This window comes from Dromiciops gliroides, chromosome 5 (genome assembly GCF_019393635.1).
Source record: "Dromiciops gliroides isolate mDroGli1 chromosome 5, mDroGli1.pri, whole genome shotgun sequence".
NCBI lineage: Eukaryota > Metazoa > Chordata > Mammalia > Microbiotheria > Microbiotheriidae > Dromiciops > Dromiciops gliroides.
The window spans coordinates 140,799,512-140,814,298 of NC_057865.1; positions in this window are offsets into that span (position 1 = coordinate 140,799,512).

The window sequence follows — 14,787 nt, forward strand, 5'->3', positions numbered from 1 at the left end:
AGAAGAGTGACTGAAGTCCCTCAAATGAAAGGATGGGTCTTGATCCCTGTTTTGTGTAAGACAGGAGCTCTAGTGCTTGCAGTTGCAAAAAATCAGGGGAGGGGCAGCTAGGTGGCGCAGTGGATAAAGCACTGGCCCTGGATTCAGTATTACCTGAGTTCAAATCCAGCCTCAGACACTTGACACTTTCAAGCTGCGTGACCCTGGGCAAGTCACTTAACCCTCATTGCACCACAAAAAAAAAAAAAAAAAAAAAAAAAGATCAGGGGACCTGGTCATAGTTCCAGGACCAAGAAGGAAACTAGGACTTTTGGCTAGAGAGTAACTGTGACCTTCCTGGTAACAGACCTGAGGAAAAACTAGGAAAGCAGTGGCCACATCTCTCCTGTGATCATACTACCCCGGAAGTGATGAAAACTGAAAGATCTTAAGAATTAGTTCTGCAAAAACATCATGAAAAAGGCAAAAGCTTGGGGTGGTGCCTCCTCACCTAAAGGTAAGAAATACAACTTTCACATCGAGATCAAAGTAAAAAAATAGACTTGAAAAATGAGCAAACTACAACAGCAAAAGAACTTGAGCTTTGAAAGTCACTAGAGAGACAGTGAAGACCTTGGTCACAAGGTCTTGAACAAAAATTCAGAAGACAATGTCAAAACAGCTCCAATCAAAGACTCAAAGAAAATGCAAATTGGAAACAAGTAAAACAAGAATTATTAGAAAAGTTGAAGAGATGACAATGATAAAGAAAACATTGGAAAAGAATGAGTGATACAAGAAAATTATGAGAGAAAATAGGCAAAAGAAGCACAAAAGAATATAGAATAAAATAGCATCTTAACAAATAATTTGTATAAGGGTAAAGAAACAAAATTCACTGAAAAAAAATTCCTTCAAAAGTTGAATAGGTCGAATGGAAAAAGAGATGCAAATATTAACTGAAGGAATAAAAGACAGATGTGTTCAAATGGAAAAGAGGCATAAAAACTAACTTAAAAAAATAAAATTATAATTGGGCAGGTGGAACCTAATAACTCCTCGAGACATCAAGACACAATGAAACAGTCAAAAGCATGAAAAAAGGAAAATGTGAAATATCTCATTGGGAGAAAAACTGAACTAGAAAACAGATCCAGGAAAATGTAATTTAAAAAAAATATATTGAACTATCTGAAAGGCAGGATCAAAACAAAAAAAAGTCCACATATCATATTTCAAACCAAAACATCCCTGACATCTAAGATACAAAGGGTAAAATAGAAATTTAAAGAATCTACTGATCCCCTCCTGAAAGAAATCCCCAAATGAAAACTCCCAAATTCCAGAGTTCCCAGGTCATGCAGAAAATGTTGCAAGCAGCCAGAACAATTCAAATACTGTGAAGTCAGTCAGGATCACACAAGATTTGTCAGCTTCTACAATAAAGAAGCAGAGGTTTCAGAATATTATATTTCAGAAAGCAAATAAGCTATTATTACAATTAAGAATAAACTACCTGACAGAACTGGGTTTAATTTCTTGGAAGGGATGGATATTTATGTATTTATTCATCTATCAATTTATTCATTTGCCAATTTATTTATTATTTGATTAGTTAATTAATTTATTTGTGTGTACATTCATTTGTTCATTCATTCATTTTATATCAATTTATTTATTTAACTATTTTTTATTTATTTATACATTAATTCATTCATTCATTTGTTTGTTTACTTATTTATTTATTTCTTTTTGCAGGTCAATGAGAATTAAGTGACTTGCCTTGGGTCACAAAGCTAGTAACTGTCAAGTGTCTGAGACCAGATTTTAACTCAGCTCCTCCTGAATTCAGGGCTGGTGCTTTATCCACTGTGCCACCTAGCTATCCCTTAGAAGATGGTTATTTACTGAAATAGAGGACATTCATGCACTCATTATTTTAAAAAATATATATCAGAGCTATATGGAAAATTAGACATTCAAAGACAACACTCAAGATTAGCATAAACAGATAAACATTGAAGAGAAATAACAAGGATTCTATAAAGTTAAATTGTAAACATTCCTACATTGGAAGATATTACATGTGATTTTTAATAACTTTATCCTCAGTAGTTAGAAGTAGTCTAAATACAAAGAGACTCTCGATGTGAGTCAGTTATATTAGAATGTTCTTAAAAATTGAAGTGTTGGGAAAGAGGGATGCCATGAGTGAAGGGAAAGGAAAGGACAGAATTTTGTAAGTTATCTGACACAAAAGAAGCACATAAGTTAGAGTTTTATGCTGTATAAGAAAATGAAGAGGGGTGGGCAATAATTGAATCTCGGTCATTGAAAATAGTTCAATAAGAGGGAGGAATACAAACATACATACACAATCAGTTGGGTATAGCAATCTGTCTTACCTGAAAAGGAACCAAGAGGGCAGGAGGGCTAAGATAAGAACAAGCAGTAATAAAAGAGTGGGTGGATTAAGGGAAATAGTGGTCAGAAGCTAAACAGATTTTTGAGGAGGAACAGGAGAGAGAAACAGAGACAACAGAGACAGAGACAGACAGACAGAGACAGAGAGACCTAAACAGAGAGACAAAGAAAGACAGAGATAGAGACAGAGACCAAGAGACAGAGGAAGAGACAGAGACAGAGAGAGAGAGAGAGAGAGAGAGAGAGAGAGAGAATGAACAAAAGTAAATTGGTTGGGGCAGCTAGGTGGCGCAGTAGATAAAGCACTGGTCCTGGAGTCAGGAGTACCTGAGTTCAAATCTGGCCTCAGACACTTGACACTTGCAAGCTGTGTGACCCTGGGCAAGTCACTTAACCCCAATTGCCTCACCAAAAAAAAAAAATTAATTAATAAAAAGTAAATTGGTTGGAGGGAAAAACATAGTAATCATAACTGTGTATGGAGATAACCTATAAAATGCAAGCAGGTAGCAGAATGGATTAGAAACCAGAATTCAACAATGCATTATTTACAGGAGAAACACTTAAAATAGGAAATCACATACATAAAGTAAAGATAAGGAGATAGTGAAGACTATATTGTGCTTCAGCTTAAGTAAAAAAAGGCAAAGATAGCAATCATTTATTTCTGATAAAGCAAAAATACACCTAATTAAAAGAAAGGAACAGGGAAACTACATTTGCTACCCAAAACAGTAATAGGAAATTTTGTTGGAGGGATGGGTTTAAGAAATAAGAAAAACAAGGACTGTTTTGAACATGTTCATTTTGAGATAGCAGTGGGATTTCTCAGTTAAAGATTTCTAACAAACCATTTATTATTTGCTCACAATTCATATAGATTGGCATTTAGGACCCATGGTAGCTCACCTCTTTATGGTACTTTATAAATATAAATATATGCTTTTTGCTATTTTAAAATCCACTTGACTTATATATGGCTGGCCCCAGCTATGTTTCACATTGTACCTTCTTGTTACTCCAGTAAAACTTTCAGACTGATTCCACTTCTCCACTCCATCAAATAAGCCCCATCATTGTTAAAGGAAAGGTCAGGTAGTCAAATTCTCTCTCTCTTTTTTTTTTTTGCAGGGCAATGGGGGTTAAGTGACTTGCCCAGGGTCATACAGCTCGTGTCAAGTGTCTGAGCCTGGATTTGAACTCAGGTACTCCTGAATCCAAGGCCAGTTCTTTATCCACTGCACCATCTAGCTGCCCCTTCAACTTCTCTTTGGATCTATCAAAAATATCTTTCATTTTGAAGTCCAAAATATCTTCGTCATGCTCACTGACACTCCTCTATATGTGTGGTATCCACCTGTTAATATAGAATCTTCTCCAGGCTAGGGAATGACTCTCTTAAAAAAAAATAAAGTTTACCCAGTGCTTACCATATTACCTGGTATATAGTATGTTCTAAATAATATGTATTCAATAATTTTATGGAATTATATTTAATAAATTGTTTCCACATATTTATTTTTGATGGTTTATAACAATGTATTTAAAACAACATCGGGAAGCACTTTTGAGTTTTTCAGTAAGAGCGGCAGCTCTCACGTCATTTAAAGGCAACAGGTAATCCATAGAAAGAATTTTGGAAAATATTAAGTACATTCTACAAGCCAGTGCAATCACCAAAGAGATAAAATTCAGAAGTAACTCAGTAAATAAGTATTTCTTAAACACTTACATATGCCTGGAACTGCTCAAGAGAAGATTTTTTTTTAAATCTAGAAACCTTACTAAAGCAAATCTACCTCAGACTACTAACCCAGAAGTTTAAGTCAGCATTCAGTTGAGGCCACCTTATCACATGGAGTAGAACTAAAATAAAGGAAGTGGTGGTGGATAACAGGCAGGAGTTTAAAAAATGCAGGCATTGCCCCCCTCCCTTTTTAAATTAAAGCTTTTTTGCTAAGACTAATCAACATTTATAATTTTTCTCTTTATTATTTGAAATGATATATATATATATATATATATATATCCCAAAGTTATAGTTAGAAAAACTTTGGAAAACCTTCAACCACTTCCCAATAAGTTCTGGATTAGGGCAAATTGAGAGTAAAGAAAGGAAAGTGGTATTAAAAATGAAAATACAGTTAAGCCCTTGTGTTGGTTAATGGTGAAAATGCCAATATTTATGTAATACATTAAGATTTATAAACCTTTTCTCAACATACCCTCTGAGGTCATTGGTTCAAGTACTATTATTCTATTAACTTTAAAGATAAAGAAATAGAGGCTCAGAGAGGCCCTCCTAAGGATCTCATAGCCAGTTAATATATTTATATATTAATATATATTTATATGAGGCCAGACTAAAAAATATTAACTTGGTTTTGTGACATGATGCAAAAGGCATATAAGTTCAGTCCATTATCTCAGGTATTTTATAAACTTATATGAGAAAAACACATACACACACACAAAAAAAGAAACATGATTTATTTTAGACTAATTTGTTGAATGCTTCATGGAACAACTAAAATAAATGAGAAATAGTGAAATAATTTTAGGAATAAGAAGTAGGGCAGAGTCTGGTATGACCTCCTGTTAAAATTCTGTTTGCCTAGGGGGCAGCTAGGTGGTACAGTGAATAAAGCACTGGCCCTGATTTCAGGAGGACCTGAGTTCAAGTCTGGCCTCAGACACTTCACACTAGCTGTGTGACCCTGAGCAAGTCACTTAACCTTCATTGCCCTGCCCCCCCCAAAAAATTCTGCTTTCCTTCCTAAAATCATGAGATACTGCTGTTATCTCTCAGAATATATGATTTCTTTTGCCATACTAATTTAGAAAGGACAGCTCACATGATGTTCAAGATGCATATCAAGGGATTCCATACAAATTAATGAAGAATGCTGAAGCCTTTGAGCTATTATTGCTAAACTAAATTTTGAAACTTCAGAAAATAACTTTTCAGTCTTAGTAATAAAACTGTTATTAAAATTAACATATGCCCAAAGGCAATCTAACTGTGCATACCCTTTGATCCAGCAATACATTATCCCACTAATTAAACTAATATTACAAATATTTTACAGAGGTTTTTTTAAATATGGGGCTTATGATTATTAACAATGTGAAGGGAAAAAAAGAAAAAAAGAGATATTGACACACTAAAGGGGACAGTCTCCTTTAGAAGGTAGGCCTTACAAAATAGTGTATACACCAGGAAAAGGGAAATGTACATTCAAGTCTCTGAGAGTCTCATCTTCTATAGATGATTCCTGGTACATCATCTTGATGCAACTCTGTATTCTGGGTGTAATCTCAGGTGTGATTTCAGAGAAGTCTTTCCCAGGTTCTTTAGGTGGCCTTCCTCAGCTGGAAAACATTTAACTACAAAATTGATCTTAACATGACTTTAAATTTCTCTGTCAATAACCAAAACAGATAATGAAAGTTACCTCCAAAACATATGTCTAAAAAACAAAAAACAAACAAAAAATACCATGTCTAGTGAAATTCAGAACCATTCAAAGATTTTACAATAATTAGTCATCCATTTGTTACATATGAATCATAGATTATATATATATATATATATATATATATATATATTAGAACACAATTACTTTTATACTTAGCATTATTTAAATCCCACATCTGGAAGATGAGATTCCTACTAAAGAATTCCTGACTCCTATTTATAAGATGTACTACAATATAAAACCATAATCATATAAAAGTTGATAGATTAATTTCAGTTGTAATAAAATTTCCAAGGATGATATGCAAGAATATATTAAGTAATGAATTTTACAACAGTGCATGTCAAGTAAGTTGTAGAAACATTTTCGACTTGTAGCTATGTCTAAATGTATATAACCTTTAACAAAAGTGGATGTTTCCTTAAGGAATTTGCAAAAGAGTTCACAAGTTATGCTTATATACACTTCTTTACTACAGAGCTGAGATAATTGTGATATTAAATAAGAAACAGAATCATATCATGGTTTCATCACTTTTTGCATCATTTACCTAATTATCTCCATGACATTATGAGAAATTAAAGAATCACATATAGCTGGTAATAGATGTCAAGGTGAAATCCAATATTGTGTTCAGCATATGACATCTGAGATGATTACAGGAAGTTACCACATAAGAATAGCAAATAAGGGAGGATAAATCTTTCCCAAATTTCATAATAATTCCAGTCAAAGTTCTGCCGACAGCCAGGTCTATTGAGTCAAGTTCAAAGTCAGCTAGGTGGGATGTTTCCACCCATGTGTCATACTGGGGAAATTAAGTCAGGAGAATCCTACCTCCACCCTTGCTAAAAGTGTTCTCCCAACCCTTCACATGACAATCCACCACCTGCAATTCATGCATGTGAAACCTTTTAGTGTTGCTAGTACCATAGCCCATTGGATCAGTACTATTCTTCTAATGATCATACCTAGAAGGCCAAGACAGAATAATATCAATTAATAGTCTGATAATATCTTATATAGTAAGGTCCAACAATCAAAGCCTCATGTGGAATCAACTATTTAGGATAATAGTGATAACAAAGAATGGGAATTTGCTTATTTTATCAGGATATAGTTACAGTATAAAATAATTCCAAATAACACTAAAAATACATAATTATAATAACATAAATTAAATGAGAATTGTAAATAATTAACAACATTATCTATTACCACATAATTTCCATCACTATATTAATAATTAAGTTCACATGTCAGGAAACAATTTAATCTGTCCATAAATCCCTTATTTATAAGCTAAGTCTATACAACCATCAATATGTTCTTTATCGGTAGTGTGTACTGCTAAAAGTTTCTCCTTTGACAAAAGGCCAGAGCATAACCTAGTAAATAGCTAAAACACAATTTTAAAAGAATAATAATCCCACAATAAAAAAAACCTAACAACATTTAATTCATTCCAATTGTGTGTGCAAAAGCCCAAAAGAACCTTTGTGCAGCATTTGAGTTGGAGATTCAGAGTCAGGTTTGCTTATTAGGACTGATCTTGAGGTTAACCATTAGGAATCACTATTCCTCTGAGAGAAGATAGAACTGCTTTGGTTTTGCTCCCTCTGGGAGCCTCTAAAGTCACCAAATCTCATTTGTCTCATGTCTCATGGTGGTATTCTACATTCCTTCAAAATATGCCCTTACCTATTGAAGTAGTACCATTTGCATAGATCTGTTATATCACCCCAAGTGGGTTGCAATCCTCTAAATATTGCCTGAAAATGACTTATAACTGTTATGGGATCTTCATCAAATTGAGGGATATCACTTTTCCATGTGATTAAATCTCTGGGGTCAAATGGCTTATACTGTCTCAGGACCACTACTTCCCTTCTCTGATCATGACTGACAATCTCTTGTAGAGGTAAAATGGCCTTAGGTTTCTCTTTCCTCTCCAGGGAAGCTAGACTCTCAGTTGGGATTGATTTAAAAGATACATGGGGAGACCAGGAGTGAGAAGGACCAGATTTAAAAGATGACTCCTCAGTCATTAAAGTCATGATGATTCTCATAGGTAGAGCAACTGCAAGAACAGGGATCTAGTACCTTCACCTGAATAGCAATAGGGTAAGGGTTGGGTTGGGTGGAGGCAGAGACATTGTCTTGTCCATGGCAGCAGGAAGAAGAGTGGGCAGAGCCTCAACTTCCAGGAGGAAAATGGAGGCAGAAGGAAGGGGTGGGGTTGATGCCTCCATGAGCTCAGCAGCAGAGGTGGGGCAGAGTATCACAGTCAGAGAAGCTGGAGGAGGGGGAAATGCAGCAAGTGAGAGGTTGTGGGGACTGAGGTGGGATTAGAATATTTAGGTGGGAAGCCATAAAAAGCAGGGGTAAAAAGATAACTTGGAGTATATTATGGGAAATACACGGGATAAAAAGGTGAGGGAAAAGGAAGATGAGTCTGGGGAAATCCCAGATGAGTAGAAGAGTTTGTAGGAGAAGGAATTCAGGCTGATTTTGGGAGTGGAAGCCCATTTGTGGCAAGGCACAAATTGGGGAGGGAGATGAAGAAACTGAACACATGTACCTAAGCATGGTCTCTGAATCTATTAATCTATTCCATAGATACAAATAAGCCAATTGAATGGAGCTCTATTCCCAATGAATAATTTTAAATTCCACAGGGTCTGATAATTAAAAGAACCATATTTAGGCCACAAGGGTTCCCTTGATAAGTTAATGTAAGTTTCATAGCAGGTGTAACAGATTTGAATAATCTGTTTTTATTCCTTTTTTAATTAATAAAATGTCCTTATCCCATTCTATAAGGATCTTTTCAAAGGGGGTTCTTTGGGGAACATATTGGACCCCATTATATGTAATTTAAAATCACCCTTTCTATACAGATAACCTAATAGAATCTTCTTATGGATTCATTCTATAAAAGGATTTGGGCTTGTCTTGTTTTTTTGTTTGTTTGTTTTGTAAAGAATTAATTGTTATTTCAGGTTTTTATGCCTCAGCAAGCACTGGCCTGGGGCTCCTCAAACTGCACAGTGCTCCACCCACTGGTTGTAGCTGTTGCCAGGGCTCTGGCACCTCACATCATCACCACTCGCCTACGCCTACATGGGCCTAGCAAAATTATGATTGGAAGCCTAGTGAGGGCAGTCATGTGACTGTCAGAGTGGCCATCCCATTGGCTGGGACTGTGTGGGGGTGTTTCTAGGTTTGGGGGAGGAGAATTGGGCATTCTAGGTGGAAGCTGGAGAGGGACAGGTATTCTGCTGTGTATTTTCAACTGACTTCTGGGCAGTGGTATTTTTCAGGTATTACAATTTCCCTTTCCCCATTTTAATTTCCTTTCCCCTTGATCCTACTGATCCTGTTTGTGTTTTTTCTTTTTTTAGTTCATTCTTGTTAAAATAAATCTTGTTCTGTTTTGAGGGAGGCTGCCGGTTTCCTTCCTTGCCCCAATATTGCGGCGAGCCACTTAGCTAGCACTCCCCAACTAAAAATTAGTCCCCACAGTTTGTTTTGTTTTGTTTTGTATTTTTGTTGAGTCAATGATGGTTAACTGATAGCCCAGGGTCACACAGCTAGTAAGTGTCAAGTGTCTGAGGCCAAATTTGAACTCTGGCCCTCCTGAATCCAGGGCGGGTGCTTTATTCACTGTGCTCCCTGGGCTTGCCTTGTTAAAACGAAAAACCCCAATCTCTCAGAAGGTTCTTTCCCTTATCTCCATTTCTTTTCTTAGAAGGCCAAATCAGATAGTCTGAGAGTAAAATTCTCCAAGTACTTAAAAACAGGCATAAACCAAAATGCCAAAAATTGGGACAGATATACAGAAACAGAATTTCTTACCCAGAAGACTGTTTGAAAGTCAAAATCAGAAGTTTGAGGTTTCAAATACCCATATTTGGTTACCAACTGTGTTTTTTAAATTATATCTATAACTGTATTTCCTAAAAAAGTTATTTTTAGTCTTTGTTCTTGTTGTTCAGTCATTTAGTTGTGTCTGATTCTACGTGACCCCATAGAATTTAATCCAATAATCATTTATGCAATATCTACTTTTTGCAAGGCACTATTTATGCCATCAAAAGTCTATATTCTATTCTGTGATAGAAATATAAGCAGATAAATATATTAAAAAGTGAAGAAGGAGAGTCACAATAAATTGTGGGATCAGGAACAAACTTCTCCAAGGAGTTGGCATTGGAGATGACCCTTGAAGGTATCTATAGATTTTATTGACATTTCAGTGAAGAGAGAGTACATTCCATGAATATAATATAATCCATGGATATCATATTGTCTGGGAAAGTTAGAATGTTGGTTGTGAAGACCAGTAGACCAGTTTGATTTACATACAGGTTGTAAAAGAGAATTTTGTGAAATGGCATTTGAGGGGTAAGCTGAAGAATACTTAATAAGGTTTTTTCATTATTAAGCTGAGAATATATTTTTAAATTTTTCTTAAAATCAATAGGGACAAGTGGCTGCTAATCCTTTAAGAGAAAGAGCTAATGGAAAGAGTGGTCAAGGGAAATTTGCAGTTGGAAGATCACATGAAGGGAGTAGGTTTATCAGTTTTGATTTATACATCTGGTTAAAACATCTTGTTATTCATCCAAAGTCTTGTTTAAATCAATTTTCCCTCCCATTTCATGCAAATACCCTAGCATTAGCAATGCATCAATCAGTTAACATAACAATAGAAAACCGGTTTGTTTTGGTTTGGTTTTTTAGAATCATATAGAGACCACAAAAAAAAAATGGTGACAGGAGGAGGAGAAAAGCCCTTGAGGCAAGTGTATCAACCTAATTTTCACAAGCTTAAAAAAAAAGAAGGAAAAGTTAATTTTACTTCAATATAATGTGTTTTTATCTTATGCGTTTTACTTTGTTAATTTGTTAAAAGTTCTGAAAAGGAGTTCATAGAATTGTCAGAATGCCAAAGCATTCCATAACACAAAAGAGGTTAAGAATCTTTCCCTGAGCATTGGTGCTGAAAGAGAAGAATCTAGGTTAATTAAAGATGCCATTAGGATCAGAATATTTAGTATTAGAAGAGACTTTAGGAGTAGTTCACTCTAATCCTCCTTGATTTCACATAGGAGGAAACTAAGGACCAAAGAAGAGAAAGTCACAGAAAATTTATGGAGTAGAGCCAGGAACCCACCCCATCCTCTCAATCCAAACCAAATATTATTTCCTCTTCCCTATGCTGCTTTATCAGGTGGGAGAGATCATATTTATTTTTGTCTAGTATTGGTCTAGAATAATTATCTCACAATTGTCTAGTTGGTGCTGTTATTGGTTAATAGTGCCTGGCCTAGAAGTTATTTACTCAGGGATGTTCTTTTCCCAGAAATGGCAGCAGGCCTTTTTGGACACCTGGGACTAGTGTGAAAGAGCACTCATTAGATCATGCCCCTAAATATGGTTTTGTGTTACTTTTGATTGAACCACTTTTGAGTGAAAATATTTTGTAAATAATATTAATTTCACAGTATTAAGCTTATAATTTCATTTTACATCACCCATGCAGTATTACAATGTATTATGCTATATTGTATCACAATGGCACCAATATGATGCCCATATCAGCTCTGTTAGTGCTAATACCTGGAAGCTAGTCTATAAGCAGTCTGCCAAATGAACTGCCATGCATATGCTCACTGTTTTAATTTATTTGCTCCACCAGAGACACATTAAGAAAAGACCCACTGACTGAATAGCATTTTCAAATTAAATACTGTTATTTGCAGTAGTTTACTTAAATCTTATTTTTTTGAAAAATGGAAAAATAATGTATACCAACAAATGATGAGATAAAGAGTGAACTTTTTCAAAGTGAGGTACATCTCTGGCCATATTCAGCTTTTTTCTCTGTCTACCAACTCATGTCATTAAGAAAGTGGTACAGATAAGAGTAGCAAAAAATTATGAACAGATCAGTAACTATAACAGAAAAATGATTTTCAACCAGGGAACTGAATTTAGAAGGAAATTATTTTTTATTATCCTTCAATAACAAAAATTAATACCAATGAGAACCTAGATAGGTAAATATGTTATGTGTCCATTTATATGGAGACATGTGTATACATGCATGGGAATGCATGTTAGTATCCATGTATGTGTGTGTATAATAGGAAGATACCAGATGGTAGCCTGAGTTGAACTCTTCCCCATTCTTGTTGCCCAGGCCTCTCTCTCTTCCTCTCTATCCCTCCAAGGGCTGGTTTCTTGCTGCTTTCATTAGATACACTTTGTTGTATGAACCTAGGTTATAAAAATTCTTTACTGGACACATTTTTCTCTTGCCTCCTTTTTCTCACACCTCCACAATATTCAAGACTTGTCTTATAAGCTGTCAATTCCTTAGATATATTCACATCATTGCATTTCTCAGATCATGAAAGTGACTAATCCTTCTCCTCTCTCTTCTTTCTCTTCTTTTTCTGTCTGTCTGTATGTCTCTCTCTCTCTCTCCATATATTGCTAAAGATTTAATGTTCTTTTAAGTCATTAAAGAGCAAAACTTTAGTAAGTTTTTTGAGATACCCTATATAATTATAACTATATACAAACACACATATATAAATACACATACACACACTGTACATATGTGATCATAATGTCATAAGCTGAAGACCAAGAAAGATTAAGGAATCATTTAATTCAACACTCATATTGTCTTTGGTGAAATTAATATGAGATTTATGAATTATGGAAACATCATTTCAGATACTAATTCTCTTACAATGAGCTTGATGGTGATGGTTCAACTCCACGATGCAAGCCCTGAAGAGAATATACATACAACAGGAGGAGAGACAGGTACACATAAGATGCCCTGATGGAGGCTGAGAGAATAGCCAAATACATTCAGGAAGTCCATAGTTTGCTTATGATGGTAACTATGTAGACTACAATTTCTGGACATAGTCTAGTTTCTTCCTCTCTCACTCCAAAAATGGCCTGGTATCATGGAAGCTGGAACACATGCACCTGGTTTAACTTTTTTTTTCTTTTACTCAGTCTGATGGCATGGTCAGAATCCATCCACCTGGGGTCTAGAATAATTACTGGATGTCTCAGAACCACGAGATGTGGTATGGTAACCTTTCCATAACATTTTCAGGTGGCATCATGGACACATTACTAAATTTGACCTTGATCCAGACATATGGTCTTAAGAAGTGTTATAGATTGCATAACTCAGGACATACTTGTAATATATACAATAATTCCAAACCATATCCAGAGTATGCAGTCACAATGACATATAAATGATAAATGAAGGTAAATGGCTTATAATATTAAACATTATTACATAACCTTCTTTGAGCAAGTAAACTACATCATCTTGTACATGAATTCTCTATCTAGTATAACAATAACAGATACTTGAATTTATAATCAATTATTTCTTTTATCAAAAAGAAATAAAAACTCAATCAGCAAGACTCAATATGGTCATTGATGTTAATATATGAAATATATTAACATTAATAATATATAATGTTAATATATGAAAAATAAATGTAGCTGAGAGGCTAAGTCAATTATCCATAAAACAATAGGCAGATGAAGAGATTTGAACTCAGCCCTTATTTTCCTGCAAATCCAGTGAATTCTCCACTATACCACTATGTACTTGATCATAGATACTGTCACCAAGTAAAACTAGTTTCCTTCCCACCTTATTCTCCCACATGCACATAGTGCTATAGACTAACTATGTTAACCAGCCATCTCAAAAGTATATTCCAGGAATGAAGAGTAGTTAGAAAATAAGGACCGTAAATTTATTTTTTTAGGTGAAAGGGACTTCAGAGGCTTTCTATTATAAGCCTTTCGTTATACAGTTAATAAGACAGAATCTCAGAGAATTTGTGTTATGTTCAAGATAAGATAGATATTAAGTATCCATAGGATTTGGAGTCCTTTGCCTCTAGAGTACATTGTTCTTTCCATGGTCCCACAATGGATACATACATCATAGGTCTGCTGGGAAAATGAATCAGAGGACATGCCCTGATTGTGAGAAATTTCCTTTCCATTTTACATACAAAGCATAAGGTTGTATAGCTACAGTTCAAAAAACATTCAAGTGAAAAGCATTTAGTCTTACACAATTGGACTTATGCCTCATGTGTAGCAATTCTACCTCTATCTCTAATTTCCAGCAGGAATTGAGGGAGCAGATTTTCTTCCTTTCTTAATAATGATGGCTCAGTAGAAAAAGAATATCAAAACATGAAACAAAAAAGAAAAATAAATAAATAAAACATTCCAAAGATAACACATTTTCCATCATTGAAATATAAATTTAGTGGGAGAAAATGTTTACTATCTATTGAGCCAGAGAGATATAGTCCATAATATACCTCTTAGGACTTACTGGCACATTTTGGTTAGTTGCAATGTCTTGTGAGATTTAAAATTGGATATTAGATCATAAATCTCTCCTCTTTAACCTTTCCCTTAATTTATCTCCCAGACTAGTAAATGGAAGAAGCTTCTGGTTTTCTAGTTAGAGTTTACATTGTATGGTAGTCACAAGGTGATGTTGATTAGAGGGATAGGAAAGTAGAAATACAATACAAATTGTGTTAAGTCTAAGCTTAGTCTATATTCCATATAAAACTCATCAAAAGCCCAAGGCCACCTTTGGGGAAAGAGAGAGACCGTGTCAAGCGTGTGCTGCTGCTAACCTCTAGCCGGGCCTAGTCGAACTCCCGTCTGCATCAGTCTGTGCAGCGCAGTCAGGAGACCAGCAGAGCAGGAAAAAGCTCCCACTTCCATTCTCTCCTTGTCTTTTAAGCTCACACCCCAGAAGTGGAGTGCTAGCAGGCCGACTGGCATGCGTAGCTCATGCCATTGGTCTCCTCCCCGA